We start from the raw sequence: 27,273 nt of genomic DNA, 5'->3' as shown, positions 1-27,273 counted from the left end.
TGGTCCAGACCATAGAGATAAGACAGAAAGTCGTCCCAGATTCTAAAGACTGTCCTTCAGACCATCGAGATGCAAGCGGAAGTCCTCCCGGAGTATAGGGCGGCTCCGGAGACCATGGAGATGACACCGAAAGTCCACCCAGACCATCGAGAAGGTCCTCCAGACCATAGAGAGGAGACAGAAAGTCATCCCAGATGCGAAAGACTGTCCTTCAGATGATAGAGATGCAAGAGGAAGTCCTCCCGGAGTATAGGGCGGCTCCGCAGACCATGGAGATGACACTGAAAGTCCACCCAGACCATCGAGAAGGTCCTCCAGACCATAGAGAGGAGACAGAAAGTCCTCCCAGATTTTAAAGACTGTCCTCCAGACGATTGAGATGCAAGCGGAAGTCCTCCCGGAGTATAGGGCGGCTCCGCAGACCATGGAGATGACACCGAAAGTCCACCCAGACCATCGAGAATGCCCTCCAGAGCATAGAGGTGAAACGAGAAGTCCCCTGGATGATACAGAAGGTCGTCCAGCCCACAGAGATTAAACTGGAATTCCTCCCAGACCATGCGCGGTGCGTCGCGGGCGGGCATCGCGCGGTGGGCGCAGCTTCCCCCCGCGGAGGGGCCAGCGTGAGCCCAGGGCGGAGCGGAGCGGTCATTGGGCTGCGGCTGCAGGCAGGGAGGAGGTGAGCGGGGAAAGTCCCGAGAAGGGCGGCGGTGCCTGGGGGGGAGCGGCCGGGCCGGCGGGAGGCACGGAGCGGGGAGGGTGCGGTGCCGTGTGGGAGCCGGGCGGGTGGGGCTTCCTGGAGCCGGGCGAGGGGGGGGCGCGTCGGGTCGGGGCCGGTGGCGAGATCAGCCCGGAGTCGGGCGGGGGCCGCGCCGGTCCGGGGCCGGGCGGCGGGGGGGCACCGCGTCGGGGCTGGGCAGTGGGAGGGCGCCGGGTCGGCGCCGGTCGTGGGGGGCCGGCTGCAGCCGGTGGCGGGGGCTGCCCGGAGCCGCGCTGGGGGCTCGGCGGGGCTTCCACGTGCGGCGGTGGCGTGGTGAACGGTGTCCCCGCAGGATCCCAAAGCACGGAGGGCTGCGTCCCCTGGCATCCGGGGCTTTTGGTCGGTCACGTTGGTTCCCCGGGGCATGCCGGGAGGTGTAGTTTCTAGGGCCGTGGCTGCCGGGCAAACCGCTTCCTTTTTTGCCTCCTCCTTTCCCAGCGTCACCTTCTACGTCCCGGGAAGAAAATCCCGCGTGGGTGATTCCGCTCGGCGCTCAGGTAATCGCGTGTCTGGGGCTGCGGGAGCGGAGAGAAACCCTTGCCGGGTCAAGGACGCTCCAGGGGCGCCACATCAAAGCCAGAGGAAAGGCAACGCCGCTGCCCGTGCCGAAAAGCCGATGACAAATTGCAGCTGAGAGAGCGCGCCGCGTTCCTGCAGTGCTCCCTTGGCAGTTTCGGCTGTTTGCCTTCCGGGCAAAAGAACAGACTTTCCTCTAGGAGAAATGAAGAGCTGCCTGTTCCCTTCTTTAGGGTCCGGTGTTTCTCTTCTGGTCGGTCGTGCTACTTTGATGGGCGAGCTGGAAATAGCCTGTTGTTTTGATACGCAGAACTAAATTGTTAGTAACATGCGGGGTCAGTAGAGTTCATTTTGGAGCACCTAGGTGCCAGTGGAAACGTAAGGAATGAAACGCGATGGAAACCGATCTTTAAACTTTAGTTTTCCTTGGTTTTTCTTTGCCATCAGAGCGTTGATGGCACGGTGGCCTGTGGCTCGGTGCACGTTCTGTTCCGTGGAGCCTTCGGTCTAGGACTTTGAAGTAACAAAGTTTGTCCTTCCAGAAAAGGGCTAGTCGCTCCTAGGATTGAGGTGTGGGCTTGGAGAGTCTCTTAAGCACGTGCCTAGAATTAAAGCCGAATTTCACTTCCTGTTGCTGCTGTTTGTCTTCACTTTCATTCCTTTCGCCACTGCTCCATCGTGAGCGGGAGCTCTGAATCATCCCTTTTTTTCAGTCTCGCACACGTTTTTTTACCCAAGGAGGTGCTACGTTTAGAAGTTAAGGAGTTTTCTCACAAACGCGTCGGTCGATGCAATTGCGTTGTGATTGTTAAAACCCCCAAAATAACACCGGTCTTACAGATCTGGCCTATTTCTTCTGAACACGGATTCGTCGCGTGCGAATTGGGATACAGATCGTCTGCGCTTCCTGCTTTGTGGAGGACACTGTGATGAGACAGGGGTGAGCTCCCAAAGGAAAAAAATACAAGGTCATGGGGTTTTTTGTTTGTATTTGGGGGCGGGGGGGGGGTGTATTTAAAAGAAAAAAAAAAAAAAAAGAGTGGAATGTTGACTGGTGGCAGCCTGCAGAGCTCTTTTGCTGCCCGGCCTCTCCTTTTCCTCTCTTGAAGTCCTCTTTTGTGGCTGTAATTGTCGTTTGGAGAAGTTCGGAAGAGCAGTTCAGGGACTTGCCTGGGCCCGTGTGCTAGTAATACCAGGAAGGGAAACGCTTGAACGGATAGCAAAGAAGTTGGCTCCAAGTAGAGGTTCTGAAGGAAGAACAACGATAACAGGAAGCAAATAGCAAGTTACCAAAAAATGGGCGCGTGTCAAACGCCTCCGAGTTTTATTGCCGAATGTTGTTTGGCAATATATTCCAAACGGCTATTTTTTCCTTTGCTCGGCTGTAGCCTTCGCAAGACTTCACAAAACCGGGCAGCTTGGGACTCCTCCCCAGCTTTATGCTACAGGTTTTTTTTCCTCTCTCAGCAGAGTGTCAGCTGCTGCCGTTTCACCGTGGTCGCCCTTTCTTCTGCCGTGAAAGCGCAAGACGGACGGAAAGGCTGCGTAGCGGTCTGCGAGTACAAGGTACGTCCGCGATGCGCGTCCGCGTTTTTCCTAAGGCGCTTGTAGCATGGACTTCAAAGTTAACGTCAAGAATGCGCCAGCTCTCCTTCCTTCTGTAGTTTTTCTAGGAACTATTTTAACGCAGATCCTAAAAGGAAAAGAAGGTCTGCGCTGGAGCGTGTTCTGCCTGTGCAAAGCCGACTTCCCTCCATTTATTTTGCCTTCCTGAAAGCGCAATCTTCTGTTTCTGTGCGCTTACTAGGAAATGATATCGGGAAAATAGTTGCGTCCTAAAAGAGGAAAGACGCCGTTTGTAAGAGTTCAGGCGTTCAGAAGAAACAGGCTTTGTTTTCGTCATAGAAGCTGTGTGCTTTTTCAGTCAGTAAGTTTTGAAAATATCTTAGAGTAGTCCTTGAAAAGCTTACTGAGATACTAGCGTCCGTACTAAAAGCGATCCAGGTCCAAGGAGAGGCGTGGACAAAAGAGGAGGAATCGGCCTCGAAAATTCGTGTGTGTGATTAAAAACGTTCAAAACTGTAAATACGGGTGTGAGGCATTGCAGTAGAGAAAAATCTCTCGCCTTTATATAAAAATAATATTCATATGTATATATACAGAATTCATATATATATATAAAAAGAAGGATTTCCAAATACAAACCTGTATCTGCTGTATTATATAAATGATTCAAAAATAATTTTCTGTCTTTTTCCGTTTTTTCCGTCTCCGTTTTAGTTCACCGATGCGGGTTTTTAAATCGCTTCCTGATGTTCTTAATCGCCGCTTCCTTTAAGCACTCTCCTGACTCCTTTTGTCCTCTTTGCTGCCTTTATTCCCCTGTATTTATGTTTTAATTCTTTCTTGTCTTTCCTTAGGGCCCTCGTTTTTTGAATTTTCCTTCTCCGTCCCTTTAGTTTGCTGTCCTGTTTTTTAATTTTCCCATTTATTTCCCTAATCCCTGTTGCTTTTTCAGTGTTCTATGTTGACTTTTCCCCTTGGGGTTTAGTTGGGTTTAATTGTTTCTTCTCTTCCCTTAGTGCCCTCGCTTTCTAAATTTTCCTTCTCCGAGGGAGCTCCCTGTCGCTATTGATTAAGTTTTTCCTTATTTCTTCCATCGCCCTTGCTGTTCAAAGCCTCCTGCTTTCGGCTGGCAGAGAGTTAAGGTTCTTCCTAGTAGCTGGCACAGTGCTGCGGTTTGGATTTAGGAGGAGAACAATGTTGGTAACGCACTGACGTTTTGTTTGTCGCTAAGTAGCGCTTAGACCGCTCAAGGACCTTTCAGCTTCCCGTGCTCTGCCCGGTGCGCCAGAAGCTGGGAGGCGCCACAGCCAGCTCAGCTGACCCGCGCCGGCCGAAGCGCTGTTCCCTCCTGTGTGACGTCACGCTCGGTAGGGAAACGGGGGGTCGTTGGCCAGGAGTCAGCGATCGCTGCTCGGGGACGTGCTTGGCATCGGTCGGCGAGTGGTGAGCACCTGTAGAGTGAATCGCTTGCTTTGTATACTGTTATTGGTTTATTATTATTACTACTAGTACTATTACTACTATTCTGTTGTCTTTTCCTTCAATTGTTAAACTGTTCTTCCTTTAACCCACGAGTGTTCTGACTTCCACCCTTCCAATTTTCTCCCCCGTAGCGGCTGTGTGGTGCTTAGCTGCTGGCTGGGGTTAAACCACGACAAAAGCTTCTGTCTACTTGTATTCCGTTTGCCGTTTCCCTTTTTTAATTCTTCCTTGTCTCTATTAGTACCTTTGCTTTTTCAATTGTCTTCCTACGTCTCTCTTTTAGTTCACTGTCCCCGGTTTTCATTTTTTTCTCTTTGTTGCCCTAATTGCTGTCATTATTGAAGTTTTTTGCTTTTATCCCGTTCCCTGTCTTTAGTTTTCAAGGAGTTGTTCTCTTTCCTTAGGGTCCTCCCTTTTAACAGCCTCGGAGGGGGCGTAGCTTCCCGCTGAGGAGCGGCTGGAGGAGGCGAGGTGGTTGTCAGCCGGGTCGTCGTTTAATAGTAAAGTATGAAATGGCATGTTGGTTAATCATTTCCCGTTTGGTTTTGTGGGAGCTGTGCTGGCTGCCTTGAGAATCGGCTGAGAAGTTGAGGTGAGCTGGGTGGTAGAGGGGAGGCACACGGGGCTGGCTATTTCACCCGAGCGCCACGGGAACTTTGTGTCTCCTGGCATCCTAGGCGCACCGAGCGACAGCCGCAGCATCTTTCTTGAGAACAGGCGTGGAGCAGGGGAGCAGAGCGGTGCGGTGCTTTTGAGGAGGAGGGTGTCGCAGAAAAGCGGTTGGCAGTAACCAGACCGATGCTGAATACCAGCACTGTGTTTTAGTTTGTTAGTGTGCTGTGGGTTTTTGGGTTGGGAGGTTTTGGGTTTTTTTGTTTTTTGTTTTTTGGGTTTTTTTGAGATGATGAAGAGGAACTGAGCGAGTGCAGGAATGTTCTAGTTAGGTGTGTGGTGGTTTTCTTTTTTTCTTTTTTGAGGGTGGATTCAGATCCCTGGCCCTCTGAAAGCTCAGTTGCGGGGTCAGGGCTGAGGAGGTATCAAGGATAGGAATTGCAGGGAGGGGTTATAAAGTTGGTGTCGGGGAGAGGCCTGTCCAGGAGCAGTCTCCTTTGGGAAGGGAAAAGGACCGGGTTACTGTTCTTAGCACGCTGCTGACGTTGGCTGGGCAGGGCGGTTCCATCCTGTGTCTGTGTGTTCTGCTTTTGCGTAGTCTGTCTTCTGTGTCTCGTACCCTGGCTTTCTCGGGTCTTGATGTTTCCGTAGCTCTTGGTGATCATGGGGCCCCTCGGTAAGCCTCCCGAGGGTCTCGAACGCGTCGCCTCATCGGCATGGCGTTTCTTGAGCCCTGCTTATCTTGCCGTCGTAGCTTAAAGCGCGGACGTGTCCGGGAAGCGTCGCGTTACAGATGTTTCTGAGGGATCGTCTGTTGTGTGCTTTTTCAGTCAGTAAGTTTTGAAAATATCTTAGAGTAGTACTTGAAAAGCTTACTGAGATACTGGCACCCATACTAAAAGCGATCCAGGTCCAAGGAGAGACGTGGACAAAAGAGGAGGAATCGGCGTCGCTTTCCCGAGAAGCATTGCCAGCCTTGTAAGTAGCGACAGCGAGTCCTGACGTGGTTTCGGTGAGTTACTGCTTCGGCAGCGTCCTTTTTCCTTAACCTACAGCGTGTGGTTTCTTACTTCAGTTGGAAAGAGATTTTCCAGAATGGAAGTCTTTCTCGTTCAAAGAAGTTGTGTTTTATGAACTCCCCATCAGAGTGGGGATCTTCAGAGATGATGCGCTTGGCAGTAGAAGTCAGCAGCAGCGAGACTTTCCGCTCTCTTAAAAAAAAAAAAAAAGAAAAAAAAAAAAAAAGAAAGAAAAGTCCGTTTGCTTCCAAAGAGCCGAGCACAGCACGTCTTCCGGAAGTCGATGGCATCGCTGGTTCTCAGTTGCAACAGCCGAGATGTCATCAACACGCGTTCCTCTGCGTGCTTCGGTGCAGCCAAAAGCGTTAGCAAATCTGCCGGTCCTTTCTGGTAGCCTTAGGCATTGCAGCCCCGGGGATTGGATTCCGCCCGCAAAGTAAAACCGTATGGGGGATCTCTTCTCTCACTGATTTTTCTACCCTAGATGTAACTTTAGGAAAAAAAAAAAAGTTAAAATTGTCTATACAAACTGCCTTGCATTGTTTCACCTGCAACTGCCAACTAGCTGTGGCGTTGTTTCAACTTTAACTGCCAACTAGCTGTGGCGTACAATTGCTTAGGTGTATTTGAGCCGTTAGGTATTTGTTGTAAACATTGACCAGGAGAGGCAACTGAACGTTACGGGTTTCCCCCCCCCCCCCCCACTCGTTTGACGGAGTGCTCTGAAGTACTTTTCTTTCTGTCTGGCTTTCAAGGGTGCGTTTCCCTGGCAGTTCAGTAGCATCTCTCTCGGGCAGCGCGGCTGGCCAGATGTCGCTCCTAATGACGTAAGGCGCAAAAAACCCCTGGTCAAATGATAACTGCGTATCTTGGAGACAGATAATCTGCTGGTATCGATTCACAGCTGTGCAAGTTAAATTAACGCAAAAGGAAAATCCAGCCCTTCTCCAGTAGAAGTATTTTTATTGGATGTCTGTAAGCACACGCACAGCTTTTTTAGTAGGAAGCGAATTGCTGCGATTTGTCCTCTGGTTTTCCTTTTACCCTCGAAAGCGTTACGCTTCGCTTCCAGCTTTATCGACCGAGCCAGCAAGATGCGCAGGAGCGCGAGGGCCGTAGCTGTTGCGGCGGATCTGTAAGCGTAGATTCTGATTGCGGTACGCCCTTGTCCTGCAGCCTCGCAGGGTTGTCTCCCTGCAGCCGTGCCGTAAGGAAGGGGCGAGACGTTTTCCAACGCCGGCAAGAGCGCGTACTTTTACGCGAAGAACGTGTTTGGAATCGTACCGGTTAGTCTTCATGCTGATTGGAAGCGTTCAGGTCGCTCTAGCTTTTAAAGGACGTCTTGTGTTTTGAGCTGACCTGCTTACCTCGAATCCTCCTTGAGCTCAACTGCTCTCCTCTCCCTTGCTCCGACTGAATTCCTCTACTCGCTGCTGTGCTATTTTTTTCACATGCGGAAATATCGCTTGGGATTTTTGTTTTTCAGGTGTCTTGTTGCAGGCGTCTCGTGATGCTCGCTAGGTCCCCCCCGGCCCAGGTTGGCCTGCCGGTCGTGAAGCGTCCCGAGGGTAAGGGGCCGGCCCCGTGCCTGGAGGCTCCTGGCTCTGTCTCCGGCGGGTGCCCCGCGGGTGCGTCAGCGAGGGCTGTCTGGTGGGGAGAGTGCCGGGCCAAGAGGGAGCGGGGAGGTTCGCTGCCCCGGGGAGCCCGTCCCAGCGCGGGAACGGAGGGGGAGCACGGCAGAGCAGAGCCTGAGCGAGAGGTGCGTCACCGTCCCCTGGCAGGCTCCCCCCGCGGCGTGGGGCAGCCGCCGGCTTGCAGGACAGGGGCTGGGGGGGGCTGCCCCCATTTTATTTCTCTGGCGGAGCTCCCCTTTTCGGGGGGGCGCCTACATATGTAAACGGCATTATTAAAGTAGCGAGCTGCCGGTCGGGGCTGTTTTCCTTGTTTTGTGCCTTTTTTGCGGGGGGTGATGAAAAAGTGTTGGAGGGGCCTGGGGGGTGATGATGTCATTTGGGGCACCCCAACGTCCCTGGGGGCGGGGGGTGTGATGATGAAACAGAGGAGCAGGTGAGTGGGGGATGAAGGTGTCACGGGGAGGTTCCCCCCCAGAGGAGGGGGGGTCACAGCCCCAAAATGCCTGAAAACTCGTGTGTGTGTGTGTGATTAAAAATGTTAAAAACTGGAAATACGGGTGCGAGGCATTGCAGTAGAGGAAAATCTCTCGCCTTTATATATATATATATATATTGAAAAATAATATTCATTTCTATAGAGAGAGAGAGAGAAAAGGATTTCAAAATACAAACCTGTACCTGCTACGTTCTAGAAATTATTAAAAAATCTAAATGGAGATAGATAGGGTTTTAAAATAAAAAAGAACTTGTCTATATGTGAAGAAATAAAGGAGTTTAAAACGCAAAAAGAGATGATGTAGATGAAGGAATTTAAAACAGAAGAAAGTCTGGATAGGTAGAGGTATCTACGCTTACCGTGTGTCACCGAGTAAGCCAAAGTAGGTCGTCTGTGTAATGGAAGTAAAGGTTCTATGGAAGTGTAAACAGATAACTAAGTCTAAATAGACAGAATTGTAAGTAGATACCGAAGTCTAAGATACCAAAGTGTCAAAATATCCAAGTCCAAGAGCAAAATATCCAAGAGCAACACGGTTTGGGGCTCCCAGGAAAGCCGAATCCGCCTGGATTTGTGCAGCTGGAAAGCAAGCGCGCGCGCACACACCCACACCCCCGCCCCCCCACACCCCCCCCCCATTTTAACACAGAAAACCAAAAATGACCCATTGTTATGATGTGGAAAAGCGCCGGAAAACCCCAGAACTGAATAGTTTTGAAAAGCAGAAACCCCCAAGTTTTGTATGATGTAAAAGAAAAAACAAAAAAGAACAACAACAAAAAAACAAGCCAACAAACCAAAAAACCCAAACGCAAAACCCGCACCAATTTGGGCCCAATTTGGGGTGAACCGCTGGCAGTTTGAGGGGCATTGCTGGGGATTATCTGGCGTGGATTCCTTCTCCGGAGCGGACTATCCGTTGCGGCTTATCCCAGGTGAGTTATCTGCTGTGGATTATGCCGGGCGGACCCCCTGGTGTAGGTCATCCCCACCCGTGCCCCCCCGTGCACCTTTCTACCCACACACAGCCGCTGTCCGTCCGTGTCCGTCTCCGCCCCCCCGTCCTCCTCTGCCTGTCTCTGCGCCCTCCCAAGTGCTCTCCACCCAAACGTCCCCCCCACACAAGGTTTTTCCCCCCGTGCGGGTTTTTTTTTTCCCCGTGACGTGCCCCCCGCGTCCCCTGCCCTCCAGTCTCGTGCCCCTGCTCCCCTGCTCCCCCCTCCCATAGCTCCTTTGCTTCTGGACCCCCAGCTCCGCACGGGACACGGGCAGCCTGGGGAGCTTTGCCCCGAGCCATTCCTTTCCCCTCTGGGCAGCAGCGGTTCTGCCGCTGCTACAGGCAGGCGCTTTCTGGACGGGCGAGGGGCTGGGACGACCGGAGGCTGCTGCACGCTCCAGTCCGACTGAGACGCTGTTCCCGGGGGACCTGGCGCAGGGAAAGGCGAGGGACTCTCCGCGCTGCCGGTGACTCTTCAGAAGGGAACCGCGCTCTGGTTTTAGCGGCAGAAGGTGTCGGTCAGGCAGCCGCGTAGCACCGTGCTGAGCGATGTGGCAGGCGCCTGGCTTGGTGGAGTCCAGGCGTGTTTCTCGCCTCGCAGTCTCGATGCCCAACCAAGCAGGGGGTTCAGGTCCCCAAAGCCTTTGGGCGTGGGAGCAAGATGACAGCTAGGTGTCTAGCAGCACAGGATTTCAGCCGTGTTGCTTGCTGCAAATGGCTTGCAGGCCAGGAGATGTGAAGAGGGGTCTGAAATGAAGAAACGGAGCGTGGAAGCGATTGTTTTAAGGCGGCAAATGAAGCAGCTGAAGGAGGCGAGCGGCTCAGCTGCCCCCTCGGCGGACCGGCCCCTCCAGCCTCCCGAGTCTCGCGCGCTGCAGGCGGCCAAGCGCGGGCGCCGCGCGTGCTGGCGGGAGCGGCAGGGAGCGCGGAGCTGCGCTGCCGTCCAGAGCAGCGAGGGAACTGGCAGGGCTCTACGGCCGTCTGGTGCGGCCAGCTGAGGGGCCGCCGTGCCCCTTTGCTTTCCCTGTTTCACGTCTCATTCCTTTGCACGCCGCAGGGCAGGGCGGTAAGTAACATGGCGCAGCGTCTTGTTTAAGCGGCAAGCCCTGCGCGGGAAGCCCAGTGCGTGTGCAGGATGAGCAGAGGGCGGGCACCGCAGCAGAGCCCGAGGGGCGCCAGCGTATCGCTCGCTCGCAGATCGCGCGCTTGCCCGTGGTCTGCTCGCATGCACCGCTTCCTGATAATCGTAGCTGCCCCTCTGACGCAAAGCAGCTTTCAGTGCCTTGAGGATGCCATCGGTGTCGCTTTTATTTTCTTTTTTTTTTCTTTTTTTTTTTTTTTTCCTAAAATCTCTCCAGGGTCTGTTGACTCGCTGGTGTCACTCTCCCACCCCTGATGCCACATGCAGATGAATCCAGCACTCCCGGGGGCTTTTTCTGGGGGCAAAAAAGCCGAGGCAAGGCAAAGGTATTGACCAGGTTCCCTGTGCTGCGTCCCCCGGCTGGGTGCTGGGGTGGGGGGCGCGGAGAGAAAGGGCCAGCAGCCGCTGCAAGCTGTCAAGTGCAGAGGACTGAAATGCTCGAGCCGCTTGGGTGCTTTTTGGTGGCGAGGCGATGGCTGTGGCTGCGTGGGCTGTGAGCGGGAGCAGGGGCAGAGAAGGGCGAGGCTTGTGACACCCCCCCCCGTAAGGCGGCGGCGGCGGCGGCGGCGGCGGCGGCTGCGGGCGGCCCCAGGCGGGCCGGGGGGCGAGTCCTTTCTCCCCGCGGGGCGCGGTCGGAGCGCCGGGCTTGGTGTGGTGCTGCCGCCTGGCGGCCAAAAGCGGGTACTGCAGGGCGGGAGCCGCGCAGGGGCGGTGGCGTCCCCGTGGTCGCCGGTGCCGGTGGCCGGTAACGGGCATGCGACAGCGCGGTGGCCGCGGGGTGCTGCCGCCGCAGCCGTTGCTGCCTCCCGGTAAGGAAGCGCCGCTCTCGCCGCACGGGAGGCGCTTGCCGCTGCTAGCACTGCCGCGTCCGCCTCCGCTGCAGCCCCGCCCCGCGGCGTCCGCCTCCGCTGCAGCCCCGCCCCGCGGCGTCCGCCTCCGCTGCAGCCCCGCCCCGCCGACTGCCCCGGTCCTGGTGTGGAGCGGCCCCGCCCCTAGCGACGGGCCCCGCCCCTGGATGCCCCCGGGCAGGGGAAGGGCACCACCCCTAGCGACAGGCCCCGCCCCTGGAGACCACGCCTGCGCACTGTGTTGGGGTGGAGCTTAGCCGCGGGGGGGCGGAGCCTAGCGGTGGTAAGGCGGAGCTTTGCCGTGCGAGGGCGGAGCTTCACTGGCGCATGTGTGCTGCCTCGGGGGCGGAGCCTTGCCGAGGGGGGGCGGGGCTTTGGCGCGGGTGGGCGGAGCTTGCCGTGTGAGGGCGGAGCTTCACCGGCGCATGCGCGCTGTCTTGGGGCGGAGTTTTGCCGTGGGGGCGGAGCTTTGATGTGAAAGGCGGAGCTTTGCCGCGCATGCGCGCTGCCTCGGGGGCGGAGCTTTGCCGCGGGGGGGGCGGAGCCTTGCCAGGTGAGGGCGGAGCTTTGCCGGGTGAGGGCGGAGCTTGACCAGCGCATGCGCGATGCGTCGGGGGCGGAGCCTTGCCGCGGGGGGGCGGAACTTTGCCGGGTGAGGGCGGAGCTTTGCCGGGTGAGGGCGGAGCTTGACCAGCACATGCGCGATGCGTCGGGGGCGGAGCCTTGCCGCGGGGGGGCGGAGCTTTGCCGGGAGAGGGCGGAGCTTCATCGGCACATGCGCGATGAGTTGGGGACGGAGCTTTGCTGGGGGGGCGGAGCTTTGCCATGGGAGGGTGGAGCTTTGCCGAGGGGGCGGAGCTTCACCGGTGCATGCGTGCTGTGTGCAGGGCAGAGCTTGGCTGCAGAGGGCGGGGTTTTCCGCTGGGAGGGCGGAGCTTCGCCAGCGCATGCGAGGTGCATCGGGGGCGGGCATCGCGCCGTGGGTGGAGCTTCCCCCCGCGGAGGGGCCAGCGGGAGCCCGGCTGCGGCTGCAGGCAGGGAGGAGGTGAGCGGGGAAAGTCCCGAGAAGGGTGGCGGTGCCTGGGGGGGGAGCGGCCGGGCCGGCGGGAGGCACGGAGCGGGGAGGGTGCGGTGCCGTGTGGGAGCCGGGCGGGTGGGGCTTCCCGGGGCCGGGCGGCGGGGGGGCGCCGCGCCGCTCCGGGGCCGGGCGGCGGGGGGCGCCGCGCCGAGCTGAGCCGCGCTGGTTCGATGCTGGGCGGGCGCCGCGCCGGTGCGGGCCGGGCGGCGGGGCAGCGCCGAGCGGCGCCGCGCGGGCCCGGGGCCGGGCGGGCGCCGGGGGGCCGCCGCGCCGATCTGAGCCGCACTGGTTCGATGCTGGGCAGGCGCCGCGCCGGTCCGGGGCCGGGCGGCGGAGAGGCGCCGCACCGAGCCCCGCCGGGGCCGGGCGGCGGGGGGGCGCCGCACCGAGCCGCGCCGGGGTTGGGCAGCGGGGGAGCGCCGCGCCGAGCCGCGCCGCTCCGGGGCCGGGCGGCGGGGGTGCCGCGCCGAGCCGCGCCGCTCCGGGGCCGGGCGGCGGGGGGGTGCCGCGCCGCGTCGGCGCCGGGCGGGGGCGGGCAGCCGGAGGTGTTGGCGGGGGCTGCCCGGAGCCGCGCTGGGGGCTCGGCGGGGCTTCCACGTGCGGCGGCGGCGCGGTGAACGGTGTCCCCGCAGGATCCCAAAGCACGGAGGGCTGCGTCCCCTGGCATCCGGGGCTTTTGGTCGGCCACGTTGGTTCCCCGGGGCATGCCGGGAGGTGTAGTTTCTAGGGCCGTGGCTGCCGGACAAACCGCTTCCTTTTTTGCCTCCTCCTTTCCCAGCGTCACCTTCTGCGTCCCGGGAAGAAAATCCCGCGTGGGTGATTCCGCTCGGCGCTCAGGTAATCGCGTGTCTGGGGCTGCGGGAGCGGGGAGAAACCCTTGCCGGGTCAAGGACGCTCCAGGGGCGCCACATCAAAGCCAGAGGAAAGGCAAAGCCGCTGCCCGTGCCGAAAAGCCGATGACAAATTGCAGCTGAGAGAGCGCGCCGCGTTCCTGCAGTGCTCCCTTGGCAGTTTCGGCTGTTTGCCTTCCGGGCAAAAGAACAGACTTTCCTCTAGGAGAAATGAAGAGCTGCCTGTTCCCTTCTTTAGGGTCCGGTGTTTCTCTTCTGGTCGGTCGTGCTACTTTGATGGGCGAGCTGGAAATAGCCTGTTGTTTTGATACGCAGAACTAAATTGTTAGTAACATGCGGGGTCAGTAGAGTTCATTTTGGAGCACCTAGGTGCCAGTGGAAACGTAAGGAATGAAACGCGATGGAAACCGATCTTTAAACTTTAGTTTTCCTTGGTTTTTCTTTGCCATCAGAGCGTTGATGGCACGGTGGCCTGTGGCTCGGTGCACGTTCTGTTCCGTGGAGCCTTCGGTCTAGGACTTTGAAGTAACAAAGTTTGTCCTTCCAGAAAAGGGCTAGTCGCTCCTAGGATTGAGGTGTGGGCTTGGCGAGTCTCTTAAGCACGTGCCTAGAATTAAAGCCGAATTTCACTTCCTGTTGCTGCTGTTTGTCTTCACTTTCATTCCTTTCGCCACTGCTCCATCGTGAGCGGGAGCTCTGAATCATCCCTTTTTTTCAGTCTCGCACACGTTTTTTTACCCAAGGAGGTGCTACGTTTAGAAGTTAAGGAGTTTTCTCACAAACGCGTCGGTCGATGCAATTGCGTTGTGATTGTTAAAACCCCCAAAATAACACCGGTCTTACAGATCTGGCCTATTTCTTCTGAACACGGATTCGTCGCGTGCAGATCGGGATACAGATCGTCTGCGCTTCCTGCTCTGTGGAGGACACTGTGCTGAGACAGGGGTGAGCTCCCAAAGGAAAAAAAATACAAGGTCATGGGGTTTTTTTGTTTGTATTTGGGGGCGGGGGGGGGTGTATTTAAAAGAAAAAAAAAAAAAAAAGAGTGGAATGTTGACTGGTGGCAGCCTGCAGAGCTCTTTTGCTGCCCGGCCTCTCCTTTTCCTCTCTTGAAGTCCTCTTTTGTGGCTGTAATTGTCGTTTGGAGAAGTTCGGAAGAGCAGTTCAGGGACTTGCCTGGGCCCGTGTGCTAGTAATACCAGGAAGGGAAACGCTTGAACGGATAGCAAAGAAGTTGGCTCCAAGTAGAGGTTCTGAAGGAAGAACAACGATAACAGGAAGCAAATAGCAAGTTACCAAAAACTGGGCGCGTGTCAAACGCCTCCGAGTTTTATTGCCGAATGTTGTTTGGCAATATGTTCCAAACGGCTATTTTTTCCTTTGCTCGGCTGTAGCCTTTGCAAGACTTCACAAAACCGGGCAGCTTGGGACTCCTCCCCAGCTTTATGCTACAGTTTTTTTTTCCTCTCTCAGCAGAGTGTCAGCTGCCGCCGTTTCACCGTGGTCGCCCTTTCTTCTGCCGTGAAAGCGCAAGACGGACGGAAAGGCTGCGTAGCGGTCTGCGAGTACAAGGTGCGTCCGCGATGCGTGTCCGCGTTTTTCCTAAGGCGCTTGTAGCATGGACTTCCAAGTTAACGTCAAGAATGCGCCAGCTCTCCTTCCTTCTGTAGTTTTTCTAGGAGCTATTTTAACGCAGATCCTAAAAGGAAAAGAAGGTCTGCGCTGGAGCGTGTTCTGCCTGTGCAAAGCCGACTTCCCTCCGTTTATTTTGCCTTCCTGAAAGCGCAATCTTCTGTTTCTGTGCGCTTACTAGGAAATGATATCGGGGACAATAATTGCGTCCTAAAAGAGGAAAGACGCCGTTTGTAAGAGTTCAGGCGTTCAGAAGAAACAGGCTTTGTTTTCGTCATAGAAGCTGTGTGCTTTTTCAGTCAATAAGTTTTGAAAATATCTTAGAGTAGTACTTGAAAAGCTTACTGAGATACTAGCGTCCGTACTAAAAGCGATCCAGGTCCAAGGAGAGACGTGGACAAAAGAGGAGGAATCAGCCTCGAAAATTCGTGTGTGTGATTAAAAACGTTCAAAACTGTAAATACGGGTGTGAGGCATTGCAGTAGAGAAAAATCTCTCGCCTTTATATATATATATAAATAAATAATATTCATATGTATATATACAGAATTCATATATATATATATATATATATATAAAAAGAAGGATTTCCAAATACAAACCTATATCTGCTGTATTATATAAATGATTCAAAAATAATTTTCTGTCTTTTTCCGTTTTTTCCGTCTCCGTTTTAGTTCACCGATGCGGGTTTTTAAATCACTTCCTGATGTCCTGTTTTTTAATTTTCCCAATTATTTCTTGTCTTTCCTTAGTGCCCTTGCTTTTTAAAATTTTGTTTCTGCATCTCTGTTTTAGTGCACTGTCCCTAATGCTGATTGCTTTTTAAGTTTTCTTTCTATGCCTCCTTTTATTCCGTTCACTGTCTTTATTTTGAATGATTTCTTGTCTTTCCTTAGCACTGTCGCTTTTAAAAATTTCTGTCTATGTCTGCATTGTAGTTCAATGTTGCTACTTTGTACTGCTTTCCTCTCTTAATCCTTTGGCTTTTAAAATTTCTACTTGCATCTTGTTTGCTGTCATTAATTTTTAATTATTCTTTCTTGTTTTTCCTTAGTGCCATCACTTTTTAAATCTTCTTTTCCATCTCCATTTTAGTTCACCAATGGGATTTTAAAATTTTTTCCTTATTTCCTTAATCACCATTGCTTTTAAAAGTTTGTCTGTTTTTATACCATTTCCTGTCTTTATTTTGATGTGTTTATCTTTAATTATTTTTTTGTCTTTCCTTAGTGCCCTACCTTTTAAAATTTTCTTTCCACAGCTCTCTCTTAGTTTGTTTTCTTTTTCTTTTAGTTTTCTTTCTATGCCTACTTTTATCCTGTTCACTGTCTTTATTATTTAATGATTTCTTGTCTTTCCTTAGTGCCTTTGCTTTTTAAAATTTCTATTTATGTCTGTGTTGTAGTTAGCTGTCACTATTTTTTAGTGCTTTCCTTTCTTAATCTTAATATTTGGGTTTTCCTTTTTTCCTTTCTTAATCTTGATCATTGGTTTTTAAAATTTTCTACTTTTATCTCCTTTGCTGTCATGAGATGTTAATTATTTTTTCTTGTTTTTCATTACTGCCATTGCTTTTACAATTTTTTAATTCTACATCTCTCTTTTAGTTCACAGTTTCGATTCATTTTTTCCTTATTTTCCTTATAGTTTGCCATCGCCGTTTTTTCATTTGCTCAATATGGCTTTAATCTCCATTGCTTTTAAATTTTCTGTCTCCTTTTATCCCCTTTGCTGTCTTTATTGTGCTCTAGTTAATTATTTCTTGTCTTTCCTTGGGGCCCTCCCGTTTTAAATTTTCTTGCTCTGCCTTTCGTTTGCTGTCCCTAGTTTTTAGTTCCCTCCCCTTCTTTTCCCTAATGCTCACGGCTTTGCAAATTTTCTTTCTCTGCCCACTTTTCTCCTGTTCACCATCTGTAGTTTTGAATGATTTCTTGTATTTCCTTAGTGCATTTTTTTTTTTATTTCTGCATTGTAGTTCACTGCTGCTATTTTTTAGTTCTTTCCTTTCTCCGTCCTTTGGCTTTTAAAATGTTCTACTTTTATCCCGTTTGCTGCTCTTAGTTTTTGATTGTCCTTTCTTGTCTTTCCTTAGTGCTATCGCTTTTTAGATTTTCTTTCATCACCTCCATTTTAGTTCAGTGATGCTATTTTTGAATGTTATCCTTATTTCCTTAATCACAGTTTCTTTTAAAGTTTTCTGTCTCCTTTTGTTCCAGTAGCTGTCATTATTTCCCTGTATTTATGTTTTAATTATTTCTTGTCTTTCCATAGTGCCCTCACTTTTTAAATTTTCCTTCTCCATCTCTTTAAGTTCACTGCCACTATTTTTTAATTTTTCCATTTATTTCTCTAATCCCCGTTAGTTTTTAAAATTTTCTTTTATGCCGTTCCCAGTCTTTATTATGCTGTTCTTTTAATTACTTCTTGCCTTTCTTTAGTTCCTTTGCTTTTTAGATGTTCTATTTTAATCTGTTCTAGCCTGCTGTCTCTATGTTTTAATTTTTCCCTTATCGCCCCCTTTTAAAATGTTCTTTCTATGCTTACTTTTCTTACTTTTGATGCCTTTATTTTTTAATTATTTCTTCTCTTTCCTTGGTGCCGCTGCCTTTAAAATTTTGTATCTATGTATGCCTTTTATTTCGCCATTTCAATTTTTTAGGTTTTTTTCTCTCTTAATCCTTCGGTTTTTAATATTTTCTACTTTTATCTCGTTCGTATTTTTTATTTTTTTTCTTTAGTGCAATCTCCTTTTTAAAATTTTCTTTCTATGTCTCTTTTGTAGTTCGATGCTACTATTTTTTAATGTTTTCCTTATTTTCTTAATCACCTTTCTTGTTAATATTTTTTGGTCTACTTTTACCCCATTCACAGTCTTTATTTGTCTACCTTTATTTTTTCATTATTTCTTGTCTTTCCTTAGTGCTGTCGCTTTTTCAATTTTCTTTCCACGTCTCCATCTTAGTTTTCTGTCCCTATTGTTTAGTTTTTCCCTTGATTTCCTGAATCCTTCTCACTTTTTAAAAGTTCTTTCTATGCCTACTTTTTTCCCCTTCACTGTCTTTTAAAAATGATTTTTTTTCTTGCTTCTTTGCCATCATTTTTTAGATTTTGTTTCTTTCTACTTCCCTGTTGTAGTTTAACGTCGCTATTATTTTTTTCTTTATTTCCTTAATTCTATTTGCTTCTAATATTTCTGTCTACTTTTATTCTGTTGGCCGTCTTTATTTTTAAATTATTTTTTGTCTTGCCTTAGTGCCTTTGCTTTTAATTTTCTTTCTACATCTCTGTTTTAGTTCAGTCCCTATTTTTAAATTTTTCCATTTTATTTCCCTAATCCCCCTTGCTTTTCAGATTTTTCTACTTTTACCTCGTTCACTGTCTTTATGTTGCTGTCTTGTCTTTTAATAATTTCTTGTCTTTTGTTAGTGCCCTTGCTTTTTAGAGTTTTTTTCTGCATTTATTTTAGTTCACTGTCCCTATTTCATAATTTTTTCCTTTGTTTCCCTAATTCCCCTCTGCTTATTAAATCTTCTTTCTATGCCTACTTTTATTACCTTTGAATTTTTTTAATAATTTCTTGTCTTAGTGCCGTCACTTTAAAAATTTTATTTTTACATCTCTGTTTTAGTTTGCTCTCCTTTATCTCATAATTTTCCCTTTATTTCCCTAATCCCTGTCGCTTTTAAAATTGTCTACGTTTATTCCCTTTGCAGTCTTTATTTTGCTGTCTTTTCTTTTCATAATTTCTTGTCTGTCCTTAGTGCCCTCGCTTTTTCAATGTTCTTTCTCCATCTCTGAGTTTGCTGTCCCTATTTTTCAATTTTTCCCCTTTATTCCCCTAGTTCCCCTCTGCTTATTAAATGTTCTTTCTATGCCCACTTTTATTCCCTTTGCTGTTGTTTAAAAAATTATTTCTTTTTCTTTCATTCGTGCCGTTGCTTTTTAAATTTTCTTTCCGCATCTGTTTTAGTTCGCTGTCCCTATCTTTTAATTTTTTTCCCTTTATTTCCCTCATACCCATCACTTTTAAAACGTTCTTTCCCTGTCTACATTTTTCCCTTCGATGTCTTTATTTTTAATTATTTCCTTAGTGCCTTTGATTTTCAATTTTCTTCCTATGTCCCCGTTTCAGTTCAGTGCCCCTACTTTTAAATTTTTTCCTCTATTTCCCTAAACTCTGTTGCTTCAAAAATTTTCTACCTTTATTCCGTTCACTGTCATTATTTTTTAATTATTTCTCATCTTTCCTTAGCGCGGTCGCTTTTTACAATTTCTGTCTCTCTGCATTTGTTTGGTTCGCTGTTGCTATTTCTTTAATTCTTTCCTGTCTTAGTACCTCGGCTTTAAAATTTTTTGTTTCTATGTCTACTTTTATCTCGTTTGCTGCCTCTGTGTTTAATTTTCTTTCTGTTTGTCCTCTACCCAGTTGCTTTTGAAATTTTCTTTCTACATCTACTTTGATCAAGCTCCCTATCCTTACTTTTTAATAGTTTTTGGTCTGTTGCGTACCCCGTTGCTTTTAAAATTTACTTTGTATGCGTCTCTCTCTTTGTCCCCCTTTCTTTATTTGGTAGTTTTTTCTTGTCTTTCCTAAGAGACGTGGCTTTTATTTTTCCGATGTCTAATTTTATCCCATCCAATGCGCTTATTTGTTAATGCTTTCCTGTCTGTCCTCCAGCCTGTGCTTCACTTCATCTCTTTTCTTCGTATGTCTCTATTTAGATTGCCATCTCTATTTTTTTCATTTTCCCCTCTCTTTATCCCTCGGCTTTTAAAATTTTGTTTCCATATGTAATCTGGTTTGCTGTCCCTGTTTTTAGTTCTTTGCTGACTGTGCTGTACCTCTTGGCATTTTCAAGTTTCCTTCTAGGTCTACTTTTATCAAGGTCCCTATCCCTGTTTTTTAATTCTTTCCTGTCCCATCCTTTTTGAATTTTTCTCTCTCTCATCTTTTACGCAGTTTGCTCTCCCTGTTTTTAATTTTTTCTGGTTTTCCTTACCCTGTCGCTTTTAAAATTTTCTTTTTATGTCTCCATTTATCTAGTTCCCTTTCCCTTATTCTTAATACTTTCCTGTCACGTACCATGTTGCTTTTAACGTCTTATTTCTATGTCTCCATTTATCTAGTTCCCTGTCCCATTTTTCTTTCCTGTGTTTCCTGTACTCCATTGTTTTTTATTTTCCCTTTCAAATCTGTCTCTCTCTAACAATTTTTTACATTTCCTGCCTCTCTGTCCTGTTCCCTTTCTATTTCTCGCTCTGTCTTACATTCTCTAATTTTTAATTCTTGCCTATGTTTGTTGCTTTTTAATTTCTATTTCTATGACTGCCTCTATCCAACTTCCTGTCACTTTTTTTTAATTCTTTTTGCTTTTTCCCCCTTTTGTACTTCCCTCTATCCGCCCCGCCCCGCCGCTGCCTGCGTGTCTCTTATTCTCTCTGTCCCTCTCTGCTGTTCCTGTTGTCCCGCTCGGTCCCTTCTGTCTCTCTCCCCTGCCCCCTGTTGCTCCCTGTTCCTGTGGGATCTCCCCATCCTCCTCCTCGCTGCACTCCATTTCTCTCTCTCTCAACACCCTTGTGCGGTTCCCCGTCCCTCTCTTGTTCCCAGTATCCCGTTTTCTGGCTCCCTGTCCTACCCCTCTTCTCTACCTCCCTCCATCCTTCCTTCTGCTTTCCTCGTCCCTCTTTTCCCTCTGTCCCGCTGCCTTTGGGCACCAAGCCTCGTAACCAGCTCATTGCTGGGATTTCTGATGGGCGTGAAGGAACAAACATTTGCTGCCTCCTTTGTGACCCCAGATGTGTTTCCAGCCCCTGGCCTCTGGGTGAGCGGCTGCGGTTGGGTCCAGGGGACGCAGTGATGTGCTGTGGGGCTGGGGTGATGGCCTCAGTTCCTGATGGGTTCCAGCTAGGGCAGCCCAGGTGGGACCCATGAAGCGAAGACGGGGCTGGGCCAAGTAGCTGGCAGAGTGCTGCGGTTTGGATTGAGGATGAGAACAATGTTGGTAACGCACTGACGTTTTGTTTGTCGCTAAGTAGCGCTTAGACCGCTCAAGGACCTTTCAGCTTCCCGTGCTCTGCCCGGTGCGCCAGAAGCTGGGAGGCGCCACAGCCAGCTCAGCTGACCCGCGCCGGCCGAAGCGCTGTTCCCTCCCGTGTGACGTCACGCTCGGTAGGGAAACGGGGGGTCGTTGGCCAGGAGTCAGCGATCGCTGCTCGGGGACGTGCTTGGCATCGGTCGGCGAGTGGTGAGCACCTGTAGAGTGAATCGCTTGCTTTGTATACTGTTATTGGTTTATTATTATTACTACTAGTACTATTACTACTATTCTGTTGTCTTTTCCTTCAATTGTTAAACTGTTCTTCCTTTAACCCACGAGTGTTCTGACTTCCACCCTTCCAATTTTCTCCCCCGTAGCGGCTGTGTGGTGCTTAGCTGCTGGCTGGGGTTAAACCACGACAAAAGCTTCTGTCTACTTGTATTCCGTTTGCCGTTTCCCTTTTTTAATTCTTCCTTGTCTCTATTAGTACCTTTGCTTTTTCAGTTGTCTTCCTACGTCTCTCTTTTAGTTCACTGTCCCCGGTTTTCATTTTTTTCTCTTTGTTGCCCTAATTCCCGTCATTATTGACTTTTTTTTGCTTTTATCCCGTTCCCTGTCTTTAGTTTTCAAGGAGTTGTTCTCTTTCCTTAGGGTCCTCCCTTTTAACAGCCTCGGAGGGGGCGTCGCTTCCCGCTGAGGAGCGGCTGGAGGAGGCGAGGTGGTTGTCAGCCGGGTCGTCGTTTAATAGTAAAGTATGAAATGGCATGTTGGTTAATCATTTCCCGTTTGGTTTTGTGGGAGCTGTGCTGGCTGCCTTGAGAATCGGCTGAGAAGTTGAGGTGAGCTGGGTGGTAGAGGGGAGGCACACGGGGCTGGCTATTTCACCCGAGCGCCACGGGAACTTTGTGTCTCCTGGCATCCTAGGCGCACCGAGCGACAGCCGCAGCATCTTTCTTGAGAACAGGCGTGGAGCAGGGGAGCAGAGCGGTGCGGTGCTTTTGAGGAGGAGGGTGTCGCAGAAGCGGTTGGCAGTAACCAGACCGATGCTGAATACCAGCACTGTGTTTTAGTTTGTTAGTGTGCTGTGGGTTTTTGGGTTGGGAGGTTTTGGGTTTTTTTGTTTTTTGTTTTTTTGGTTTTTTTTGAGATGATGAAGAGGAACTGAGCGAGTGCAGGAATGTTCTAGTTAGGTGTGTGGTGGTTTTCTTTTTTTCTTTTTTGAGGGTGGATTCAGATCCCTGGCCCTCTGAAAGCTCAGTTGCGGGGTCAGGGCTGAGGAGGTATCAAGGATAGGAATTGCAGGGAGGGGTTATAAAGTTGGTGTCGGGGAGAGGCCTGTCCAGGAGCAGTCTCCTTTGGGAAGGGAAAAGGACCGGGTTACTGTTCTTAGCACGCTGCTGACGTTGGCTGGGCAGGGCGGTTCCATCCTGTGTCTGTGTGTTCTGCTTTTGCGTAGTCTGTCTTCTGTGTCTCGTACCCTGGCTTTCTCGGGTCTTGATGTTTCCGTAGCTCTTGGTGATCATGGGGCCCCTCGGTAAGCCTCCCGAGGGTCTCGAACGCGTCGCCTCATCGGCATGGCGTTTCTTGAGCCCTGCTTATCTTGCCGTCGTAGCTTAAAGCGCGGACGTGTCCGGGAAGCGTCGCGTTACAGATGTTTCTGAGGGATCGTCTGTTGTGTGCTTTTTCAGTCAGTAAGTTTTGAAAATATCTTAGAGTAGTACTTGAAAAGCTTACTGAGATACTGGCACCCATACTAAAAGCGATCCAGGTCCAAGGAGAGACGTGGACAAAAGAGGAGGAATCGGCGTCGCTTTCCCGAGAAGCATTGCCAGCCTTGTAAGTAGCGACAGCGAGTCCTGACGTGGTTTCGGTGAGTTACTGCTTCGGCAGCGTCCTTTTTCCTTAACCTACAGCGTGTGGTTTCTTACTTCAGTTGGAAAGAGATTTTCCAGAATGGAAGTCTTTCTCATTCAAAGAGAGAAAGTGTGTTTTATGAACTCCCCATCAGAGTGGGGATCTTCAGAGATGATGCGCTTGGCAGTAGAAGTCAGCAGCAGCGAGACTTTCCGCTCTCTTAAAAAAAAAAAAGAAAAAAAAAAAAAAAAGAAAGAAAAGTCCGTTTGCTTCCAAAGAGCCGAGCACAGCACGTCTTCCGGAAGTCGATGGCATCGCTGGTTCTCAGTTGCAACAGCCGAGATGTCATCAACACGCGTTCCTCTGCGTGCTTCGGTGCAGCCAAAAGCGTTAGCAAATCTGCCGGTCCTTTCTGGTAGCCTTAGGCATTGCAGCCCCGGGGATTGGATTCCGCCCGCAAAGTAAAACCGTATGGGGGATCTCTTCTCTCACTGATTTTTCTACCCTAGATGTAACTTTAGGAAGAAAAAAAAAGTTAAAATTGTCTATACAAACTGCCTTGCATTGTTTCACCTGCAACTGCCAACTAGCTGTGGCGTACAATTGCTTAGGTGTATTTGAGCCGTTAGGTATTTGTTCTAAACGTTGACCAGGAGAGGCAACTGAACGTTACGGGTTTTCCCCCCCCCCCCCGCTCGTTTGACGGAGTGCTCTGAAGTACTTTTCTTTCTGTCTGGCTTTCAAGGGTGCGTTTCCCTGGCAGTTCAGTAGCATCTCTCTCGGGCAGCGCGGCTGGCCAGATGTCGCTCCTAATGACGTAAGGCGCAAAAAAACCCTGGTCAAATGATAACTGCGTATCTTGGAGACAGATAATCTGCTGGTATCGATTCACAGCTGTGCAAGTTAAATTAACGCAAAAGGAAAATCCAGCCCTTCTCCAGTAGAAGTATTTTTATTGGATGTCTGTAAGCACACGCACAGCTTTTTTAGTAGGAAGCGAATTGCTGCGATTTGTCCTCTGGTTTTCCTTTTACCCTCGAAAGCGTTACGCTTCGCTTCCAGCTTTATCGACCGAGCCAGCAAGATGCGCAGGAGCGCGAGGACCGTAGCTGTTGCGGCGGATCTGTAAGCGTAGATTCTGATTGCGGTACGCCCTTGTCCTGCAGCCTCGCAGGGTTGTCTCCCTGCAGCCGTGCCGTAAGGAAGGGGCGAGACGTTTTCCAACGCCGGCAAGAGCGCGTACTTTTACGCGAAGAACGTGTTTGGAATCGTACCGGTTAGTCTTCATGCTGATTGGAAGCGTTCAGGTCGCTCTAGCTTTTAAAGGACGTCTTGTGTTTTGAGCTGACCTGCTTACCTCGAATCCTCCTTGAGCTCAACTGCTCTCCTCTCCCTTGCTCCGACTGAATTCCTCTACTCGCTGCTGTGCTATTTTTTTCACATGCGGAAATATCGCTTGGGATTTTTGTTTTTCAGGTGTCTCGTTGCAGGCGTCTCGTGATGCTCGCTAGGTCCCCCCCGGCCCAGGTTGGCCTGCTGGTCGTGAAGCGTCCCGAGGGTAAGGGGCCGGCCCCGTGCCTGGAGGCTCCTGGCTCTGTCTCCGGCGGGTGCCCCGCGGGTGCGTCAGCGAGGGCTGTCTGGTGGGGAGAGTGCCGGGCCAAGAGGGAGCGGGGAGGTTCGCTGCCCCGGGGAGCCCGTCCCAGCGCGGGAACGGAGGGGGAGCACGGCAGAGCAGAGCCTGAGCGAGAGGTGCGTCACCGTCCCCTGGCAGGCTCCCCCCGCGGCGTGGGGCAGCCGCCGGCTTGCGGGACAGGGGCTGGGGGGGGCTGCCCCCATTTTATTTCTCTGGCGGAGCTCCCCTTTTCGGGGGGGCGCCTACATATGTAAACGGCATTATTAAAGTAGCGAGCTGCCGGTCGGGGCTGTTTTCCTTGTTTTGTGCCTTTTTTGGGGGGGGTGATGAAAAAGTGTTGGAGGGGCCTGGGGGGTGATGATGTCATTTGGGGCACCCCAACGTCCCTGGGGGCGGGGGGTGTGATGATGAAACAGAGGAGCAGGTGAGTGGGGGATGAAGGTGTCACGGGGAGGTTCCCCCCCAGAGGAGGGGGGGTCACAGCCCCAAAATGCCTGAAAACTCGTGTGTGTGTGTGTGATTAAAAATGTTAAAAACTGGAAATACGGGTGCGAGGCATTGCAGTAGAGGAAAATCTCTCGCCTTTATATATATATATATATATTGAAAAATAATATTCATTTCTATAGAGAGAGAGAGAGAAAAGGATTTCAAAATACAAACCTGTACCTGCTACGTTCTAGAAATTATTAAAAAATCTAAATGGAGATAGATAGGGTTTTAAAATAAAAAAGAACTTGTCTATATGTGAAGAAATAAAGGAGTTTAAAACGCAAAAAGAGATGATGTAGATGAAGGAATTTAAAACAGAAGAAAGTCTGGATAGGTAGAGGTATCTACGCTTACCGTGTGTCACCGAGTAAGCCAAAGTAGGTCGTCTGTGTAATGGAAGCAAAGGTTCTATGGAAGTGTAAACAGATAACTAAGTCTAAATAGACAGAATTGTAAGTAGATACCGAAGTCTAAGATACCAAAGTGTCAAAATATCCAAGTCCAAGAGCAAAATATCCAAGAGCAACACGGTTTGGGGCTCCCAGGAAAGCCGATTCCGCCTGGATTTGTGCAGCTGGAAAGCAAGCGCGCGCGCCCCCCCCCCCCCCCCCCCCCATTTTAACGCAGAAAACCAAAAATGACCCATTGTTATGATGTGGAAAAGCGCCGGAAAACCCCAGAACTGAATAGTTTTGAAAAGCAGAAACCCCCAAGTTTTGTATGATGTAAAAGAAAAAACAAAAAAGAACAACAACAAAAAAACAAGCCAACAAACCAAAAAACCCAAACGCAAAACCCGCACCAATTTGGGCCCAATTTGGGGTGAACCGCTGGCAGTTTGAGGGGCATTGCTGGGGATTATCTGGCGTGGATTCCTTCTCCGGAGCGGACTATCCGTTGCGGCTTATCCCAGGTGAGTTATCTGCTGTGGATTATGCCGGGCGGACCCCCTGGTGTAGGTCATCCCCACCCGTGTCCCCCCGTGCACCTTTCTACCCACACACAGCCGCTGTCCGTCCGTGTCCGTCTCCGCCCCCCGTCCTCCTCTGCCTGTCTCTGCGCCCTCCCAAGTGCTCTCCACCCAAACGTCCCCCCACACAAGGTTTTTCCCCCCGTGCGGGTTTTTTTTTTTCCCCGTGACGTGCCCCCCGCGTCCCCTGCCCTCCAGTCTCGTGCCCCCGCTCCCCTGCTCCCCCCTCCCATAGCTCCTTTGCTTCTGGACCCCCAGCTCCGCACGGGACACGGGCAGCCTGGGGAGCTTTGCCCCGAGCCATTCCTTTCCCCTCTGGGCAGCAGCGGTTCTGCCGCTGCTACAGGCAGGCGCTTTCTGGACGGGCGAGGGGCTGGGACGACCGGAGGCTGCTGCACGCTCCAGTCCGACTGAGACGCTGTTCCCGGGGGACCTGGCGCAGGGAAAGGCGAGGGACTCTCCGCGCTGCCGGTGACTCTTCAGAAGGGAACCGCGCTCTGGTTTTAGCGGCAGAAGGTGTCGGTCAGGCAGCCGCGTAGCACCGTGCTGAGCGATGTGGCAGGCGCCTGGCTTGGTGGAGTCCAGGCGTGTTTCTCGCCTCGCAGTCTCGATGCCCAACCAAGCAGGGGGTTCAGGTTCCCAAAGCCTTTGGGCGTGGGAGCAAGATGACAGCTAGGTGTCTAGCAGCACAGGATTTCAGCCGTGTTGCTTGCTGCAAATGGCTTGCAGGCCAGGAGATGTGGAGAGGGGTCTCAAATGAAGAAACGGAGCGTGGAAGCGATTGTTTTAAGGCGGCAAATGAAGCAGCCGAAGGAGGCGAGCGGCCCCTCCAGCCTCCCGAGTCTCGCGCGCTGCAGGCGGCCAAGCGCGGGCGCCGCGCGTGCTGGCGGGAGCGGCAGGGAGCGCGGAGCTGCGCTGCCGTCCAGAGCAGCGAGGGAACTGGCAGGGCTCTACGGCCGTCTGGTGCGGCCAGCTGAGGGGCCGCCGTGCCCCTTTGCTTTCCCTGTTTCACGTCTCATTCCTTTGCACGCCGCAGGGCAGGGCGGTAAGTAACATGGCGCAGCGTCTTGTTTAAGCGGCAAGCCCTGCGCGGGAAGCCCGGTGCGTGTGCAGGATGAGCAGAGGGCGGGCACCGCAGCAGAGCCCGAGGGGCGCCAGCGTATCGCTCGCTCGCAGATCGCGCGCTTGCCCGTGGTCTGCTCGCATGCACCGCTTCCTGATAATCGTAGCTGCCCCTCTGACGCAAAGCAGCTTTCAGTGCCTTGAGGATGCCATCGGTGTCGCTTTTATTTTCTTTTTTTTTTCTTTTTTTTTTTTTTTTTTTTTCCTAAAATCTCTCCAGGGTCTGTTGACTCGCTGGTGTCACTCTCCCACCCCTGATGCCACATGCAGATGAATCCAGCACTCCCGGGGGCTTTTTCTGGGGGCAAAAAAGCCGAGGCAAGGCAAAGGTATTGACCAGGTTCCCTGTGCTGCGTCCCCCGGCTGGGTGCTGGGGTGGGGGGCGCGGAGAGAAAGGGCCAGCAGCCGCTGCAAGCTGTCAAGTGCAGAGGACTGAAATGCTCGAGCCGCTTGGGTGCTTTTTGGTGGCGAGGCGATGGCTGTGGCTGCGTGGGCTGTGAGCGGGAGCAGGGGCAGAGAAGGGCGAGGC

The 27,273-nt window shown here is 51.3% G+C and overlaps 4 long non-coding RNA genes across 7 annotated transcripts; all 4 read left to right on the top strand.

The window, feature by feature from the left end:
* Window positions 1–1,080: 1,080 nt before the first annotated feature.
* On the top strand, window positions 1,081–3,459 carry LOC148054378 (uncharacterized). Its single transcript, XR_015707184.1, has 3 exons — window positions 1,081–2,216; window positions 2,747–2,842; window positions 2,941–3,459. It is a non-coding gene; the product is annotated as an uncharacterized LOC148054378 (long non-coding RNA).
* Window positions 3,460–6,200: 2,741 nt separating this feature from the next.
* Window positions 6,201–7,883, top strand: LOC148054377 (uncharacterized). Its single transcript, XR_015707178.1, has 2 exons — window positions 6,201–7,241; window positions 7,442–7,883. It is a non-coding gene; the product is annotated as an uncharacterized LOC148054377 (long non-coding RNA).
* A 4,139-nt stretch (window positions 7,884–12,022) lies between these two features.
* On the top strand, window positions 12,023–15,732 carry LOC148054376 (uncharacterized). 4 transcript variants are annotated; one of them, XR_015707239.1, is made up of 4 exons: window positions 12,023–12,116; window positions 12,928–12,986; window positions 13,846–13,945; window positions 14,477–15,732. It is a non-coding gene; the product is annotated as an uncharacterized LOC148054376 (long non-coding RNA). The 4 variants fall into 4 exon arrangements; XR_015707238.1 differs by having other exon boundaries at window positions 12,928–13,945; XR_015707241.1 differs by having other exon boundaries at window positions 12,928–13,945; window positions 14,474–15,732.
* Window positions 15,733–18,737: 3,005 nt separating this feature from the next.
* Window positions 18,738–24,445, top strand: LOC148054375 (uncharacterized). The gene is made up of 2 exons (XR_015707242.1): window positions 18,738–20,880; window positions 21,325–24,445. It is a non-coding gene; the product is annotated as an uncharacterized LOC148054375 (long non-coding RNA).
* The last annotated feature ends 2,828 nt before the right edge of the window (window positions 24,446–27,273 follow it).

This window comes from Nipponia nippon, unplaced genomic scaffold (assembly GCF_047370975.1).
Source record: "Nipponia nippon isolate SJK-2023a ecotype South Korea unplaced genomic scaffold, ASM4737097v1 scaffold_30, whole genome shotgun sequence".
Classification (NCBI taxonomy): Eukaryota; Metazoa; Chordata; class Aves; order Pelecaniformes; family Threskiornithidae; genus Nipponia; species Nipponia nippon.
Note: the sequence above shows the minus strand (reverse complement) of the source record. Positions and strands in the feature narration are given on the sequence as shown.